The sequence below is a fragment of the Montipora foliosa genome, chromosome 3 (assembly GCF_036669935.1).
Source record: "Montipora foliosa isolate CH-2021 chromosome 3, ASM3666993v2, whole genome shotgun sequence".
In the NCBI taxonomy this organism is placed as follows: Eukaryota; Metazoa; Cnidaria; class Anthozoa; order Scleractinia; family Acroporidae; genus Montipora; species Montipora foliosa.
Window position 1 is genome coordinate 56,923,580 of NC_090871.1, and position 6,000 is coordinate 56,929,579.

Here is a 6,000-nt window from a genome sequence, read left to right on the forward strand (position 1 = left end):
TCGTGATGAATGATTTTTGTCGTGAGAAGCAAGTGATGGAATCATGCCCGTTCCAAGAAAAGAATACATGCTAACCGTGGCATCCTCCTCGAATACCGTTTCAGCAGTATTAGACAGCATTAGTCAATAATTTGTGTTCTTGCTGCTTCTGGAATCTCAGTTTTAACATCTTTTCCAAACAAGATACGCTGGATGACCGTAAGACACCTTATTATTTCTTTTTAAGGTTTGATATTCCCTAGTATAGGTTCGATAAAGGTTGTCTGCCAAATGGAAGGCAGTTAATCTTGTAGCATTCTATTCCCTATATTAAGAGCCATTTTCCGAGAAAATCGAAAATCGCAAGACACTCGTAAAAAAATCGATTCTTTTTTTCTTTTGCCAAAACATCCCTTTTAGTGACCTAATTCAAGAAAAAATAGTTTTGGGTTCAAGCGATTCATTGTACGGGAGAAATAACAAAAAGTTTGAAAAATCGATTTATTGCTGGTTTTTCGCGCTTAAAAACAACAGAATCCGACCTCAACTTCGAGAAAACAGTGAACGCATAAGAAACAACCCCTAACATCGAAACTTCAGTCGAATATTATTTCGTTCTTAATCTTTAAAGCCCTAAAAGAAAATTTGAAGAAATAAGTTTTTTACATTTACAATCGACAAGTTTAAAAAGGACATATTTGTATCTCTTGAAATGTTAGAAAATGAAAGCCAACTTTAACTGTTGAAAAAAGCCCTCTGGTATATGCCGCTACCTAGTAAAACCCATATAGAATAAAGCCTTGGCTATTAATGTAAATTACGGGAAAGTTTTAGCTCTGGAAATTAAATACAGCCCTGACACTGGAGTAAGCAATTTGAGAATTTCATTTAATAAAATGTATGCAAATTAGACGGCCCGCTGAAGGAATTCATACTAAACGCAAAGTTTAGTGCAAAAGGACTTCTTACTGTTGCTTGTAATATGTTTTTAAAGTGAAAATGTTATTTCTAGCTTTCAGCTGTGTTGGTGAGAGCCGTAAATAACTTTTTATATGACGACTGAAAAACGTTTGTTCAGCCACATTGCCGCAGCGAAATCATTGAGATCGCAACTTCGAACTGAAACTGTCATCGCTTGATGAAACTCCGTTACCACAATGGTAAAATAGTTTTCTTCAGGGGGAAAAAGCAGAATTAAAATGCATTCGAAACCGTTGACTTCGATTTTAAATTGGTTTAGTTAAGATTTCAAGCCACCACAAGGTCTTATGACTTCTACTGACCCACGAATCAGTTACATATGCCAAGGTCACGTTAGCAAACTGTCACGAAATACTCAATAGCTTCTGTTTTCGGTCTTTGTTTTGTTGGTAAAAAAATACATACACTTATTTCCCAAAATATTTCAAACACAAATGTTTCCTTAATAAGTTCGTTATTCCCGAATTTACCACCTTGCAACAATCCCTACAGCAAAATAAAAAAGCATAAAATTCAACTTTATAGCTTGCTATAGTTTTGTTTCGGATTTGGTTTTTATGATTTTTCCTCCGAAACCAGGATCCCTAGCCAGGTAACTAGAAATTCTCAGTTTCATTTAGAGCTTGTTTACAACACAACTTCAAACTTGAGTGTGCTTATCGCATCCTTGAAACCTTCGAGACCTCCTCAAAATTGTTGAAAAGCCTATTGAGGCTAATAATAATCTTTGAGTTAAATTTGACCAATTCACGGCGCGAGCGCGAGAAAAAGAGAACCACTCCGCAGGGCTGAATACGCGATGTGGAGTGTTATAAAATTCCACATTCTCGCGCGTAACGCTTTCTTTAGAGACCTCTAGAAGTGTTGTTTAGTGAAGATAAACAAAGTTATCTTTGGTTAACTCAGAGAACTTGCAGAAATACCTCCAGCCTGCATAACAGGCGCTTTATCAGGGGTACCCAACGACGGTTTCCCCTCGAATTACTTTGAAAAGACTTTTTAGGCTATCCAGAGTACTTTTAGATCTCTAGAAATGTTTTCTAAGTGGCGCTAAGAAATTTATATCTGTTCGGGCATCCTAGGGTAACTTGAGTCTTTTCGAAGTTACGAGGGCTTCAGTGTTATTTTCCCGAACATTTTAGCAGCAATTCAAAGTTTTCCGAAAGTGATAGTTTTTCGGTTCCTTTCTGCATTGCATTTTCGATTCCGAAAATTTTAAGCTTCCTTTCTCTACGAAAAATAACCTAACCTGGGGAGTGAAATGGGAAAAATGAACTTCAGAAAATCGGAGGGAATCTATTACATAAGCTTCGAAAATTGTGTACATGAATGGAACGGTCATCTAGAAATTTTTAGCCTTCCTCAAGCTATAGAAAATTCTAGGCAATGTTTGCTTCTTCGAACAGATATTTCGCAGGGTGCCCCTGCTTTATGAGCTAGGCTAGGCGAAAGCGTCATTTTGCGCGAGGCGCGAAACGCGACGAGGGGAGGAAAAAATAAAGCTTTATCTTTCTTTATCCCTCGTCTCGCGCTTCGCACTCGTTTCGCGCTTTGAGCAAATGCCGCGTTCGCCTCGCTTGGCTCACAAAGCACCTGTTATGCAGGCTAGAATACCTCTTCACATTTATAAGATAAGGTGTCATTGATTTGTTAGAGCGGGGAGAGACATTTATAACGTGCAAATAGTCACGAGCTGAAAGGTAACTGACTGATTTGTAACAAGGACTCAGCCTGACAAACAAGAAATGATCTCACTCTCCGAAAAGGAACGCTCTTTTAAACATAAACAAACTTCAAAAATAAGCAAAGAAAGCAAAACAATGAACAAAATAGATTTTTTCTTGACTTAGTTATTCCGGCGAGAACAAATGGTGAATGATTCACTTCTGGAAGCAGCCTCTGAGGAGAAGTGAGAACACCGTTTAGGCAGAACTCTACACTTTGTGTACTTTACCAGCCTGTTCATAGACTCTCTTCATTTTTAGATGCACGTATAAAAAAAAAGCGCGTTCCGCCCTCTCTCACGGGCAATCGCTTATCTTGTGCGCGCACCAAATAGTAAGTTGCGAAACACTTCGTGACAATATATGAATTTTATTCCAGGAGCATTTGACCTGGAAATGTTATATTAATATTGTTCCCAGAGTCGAATATTTCTACACTGATGATCTATAAACAGACGTAGGGTTGTACATTTTTTCATTGGGACAGCTGTAATTGTTTCTTAATCTGTTTACAATGTGTACGAAGTATAGTACGTACCGTCGTATGTGTCAAGCTAGCGTGACCAACCTCTGCGCGTTTGTTAAATTGTGCGTCATATGATCTTGTTATCCCGTCTAGTATCTGATTTGTTCGCTCAATAAGAGGTCAGTAATACTCACCTTGTTAACTGTGTGGTTTGAGTAGTGGTTAATTTTCATCATTGTATGTTATTTTCGGACCAAAACATAATCGGGTTTCATTATTACAGAAGCGTCTGATGACGCGTAATAAGCACTGCGTGGGAAGTGTTTAGATAGCTCAAGTGCTGAAGTTGCTGGACAAATTTTGGTCAAAATCAGTTATGGATGAGTTGCCACAAAGAGATTGAGAGATGGATTTAACTTCTCTTACAACAAGCAATGGTAAGTCGTTCGTTCAACAAAACTTTGCGTTAAAAATATGAATTCATTTAGCGGGCCGTCTAATTTGCATACGTTTTATTTACTCAGATACTCAAATTGCTTACTTTAGTGTGAGAACTGTATTGGATTCCCAGAGCTAAAACTTTCCAGTAACTTAGTTCAATAGCCAAGGTTTTATTCTATATGGGTTTTACAAGGAAGCGGCATATACCAGAGGGCTTTTATAACAGTTAAAGTTCGCCTTCATTTATTAACATTTCCAGAGATACAAATTTGACCTTTTTAAACTTGTCGATTGTAATTGTTAAAAACTTTTTTCTTCAAATTTTCTTTCAGAAAATTAAAGAGTAGGTATGAAATAATCCTCGGCTGAAGTTTTGATGTTAGGGATTGTTTTTTATGCGTTCAACGTTTTCTCGAAGTTGCGGTCGGATTCCGTTGTTTTGAGTACGAAAAACCAGCAAAAAATCGATTTTTCAAACTTTTTGTAATTTCTCCCGTACAATGAATTGCTTGAACCCAAAACTATTTTTTCTTGAAATAGGGTACTAAAAGGAATGTTTTGGCAAAAGAAAAAAAAATTCGATTTTTTCACGAGTGTCTTGCGATTTTCGATTTTCTCGGAAAATGGCTCTTAATGATGCCCATATGCTTAATTTTGGTACTACTGTGGTAAAATATATATGTGGTAAAGAATGCAGCAGAAGTTTAATATTAATTAAAGCCCAACTAAAGAGGAAGTTTAACAGGGAACGTGAAACCTTAACAAGTACTCTTGACCTGAACCTCGAAACTGAGTTATCTAAATGTTCTTAATTAAAAATCTGCTTTAAAGCAAAAAACCCGGGGTATTAAGAAAAAGATCGACAAGTAATGTAGTACATTTCTTGCAGTAAACCCCGAAATCATTGAAGGTTTCGGCTGAGCGTCCGTGCGTGCGCGTGAGCTGCTTGCGTTATCTGAGATATCAAAACGGGTGACCCGAGTTAAATAGCGAAAAGCGGAACTAACCTTTCTCAGAAATGTTGAGTAGTATCTCAATTCTAGGTTTATTCGCGTTCTAAAAAAATTAAAATAATTATTTAGTGGATTTTTTTTCATCTTCCAACAGCGTTTTCATAAGTAACTAAAGTTCTGCCCGATAATTTCTTCTGATACCACATATGAGCATAGACAATATAATGGGGTTTTCGAAACTTGAAAAAAAAAAAAACCAGGTCATCAAATTAGTTTTTAAGATATTTCCTAAGAACCGAAAGTTAGAGTGTCTTAATTTAGGCAGTGATGTAACGTCAACATGGAAACATTTGGAGCCTCATAGTCACCCTTAAAATTAACAGAGGATCGCGGCATTATAGGCAATTATCAAAACGTGGCAATCCTAAAAGGATCGAAAGTTTTCTAATCCTTTTCCACTGGAAACCCATTGCCTTTCGAACCTCATAAAGTTCTTGTAAGTTAAAGGCCCCGTGCACACGTATCCAGATATTTTTGAATCCGCAACTTTTTCTCTGCGGATTCAAGAATTTTCACGTCCACACGCAACGTATTCAAATCCAATTTGCCTATCCACACGTACACGGAATCACCCTAGTATCCAGGACTTCCGTGTGAATTTTTTTGCCATTTTTCTTCAATTACCGTTTGGCTTACATAGTTGTCCCACCAAGCGCCAGTTCGTCCTGGTCGGACCCAAAGTTTTCGAGGACGAGGTTGTCTTCCCGCCCGTTTGAAGTTGTTTATGGCGTCCGATTTGTCCGCGAGAAGCCTCTGAATGCCGATCCACTGACCGAGCGTATTAAGATGTTATTCCATCACTTGAATAATGGCCGCTTTCAGTTTACGCTGTAAGGGTAGGTAGGTTAAGTCTGCATACGAGCCAAGTGGCCCATCAGGCCGGAGCTTATCCTGGTTTCCATGGCATGAAGCGACTAGGAGTATTTCTACTCCCCCCTGGATGGGATGCCAGTCCATCGCAGAGTTACCCCCAGCATTTCGCCGGTACCCATTTATACACCTGGGTGAAGAGAGGCACCGTGGGAGTAAAGTGTCTTGCCCAAGACAAGACGCTGTAAACGTTCGCGAAAACCGTCTGGAATGAAAACGGGACGTGTATATTTACTAAATTCAACCGAAGAAACAAGTTTCTATAAAGTGATATGGGCGGGTTCCTTGCACGGAAACAAATGCGTGAACCAAACTTTAAACACAGAGATTTCTTCATCTAGTGGAGGAAGCTATTTTTCAGTGGGTGAATAAGGAAATGGAGATGACAGTAGCACTTACCGTGGTCCATGTCGAAAAGGGAAAGAGGGAAAGGAAGGATAGAAGAAAAGATGAAAAAGGAACAAGAGCAAAATGCGTCCCGTATTTATACAAAATGCATTTGACGTCTCAGATGTTAGGATCGTCT

General features: G+C 38.5%; 1 protein-coding gene across 6 annotated transcripts in view; it reads left to right on the forward strand.

Moving 5' to 3' along the window:
* Window positions 1–6,000, forward strand: part of LOC137997755 (uncharacterized) — a 121,205-nt gene that overhangs the window by 34,833 nt on the left and 80,372 nt on the right. The window contains exon 1 of one of the 6 annotated variants that reach the window (XM_068843976.1): window positions 166–198. The exons of the other annotated variants lie outside the window; for them this stretch is intronic. The gene's annotated coding sequence lies outside the window, so the exon portion shown is untranslated. Of the gene's footprint in view, window positions 1–165; window positions 199–6,000 lie in introns of those variants that run through there. 6 annotated transcript variants of the gene reach the window in all.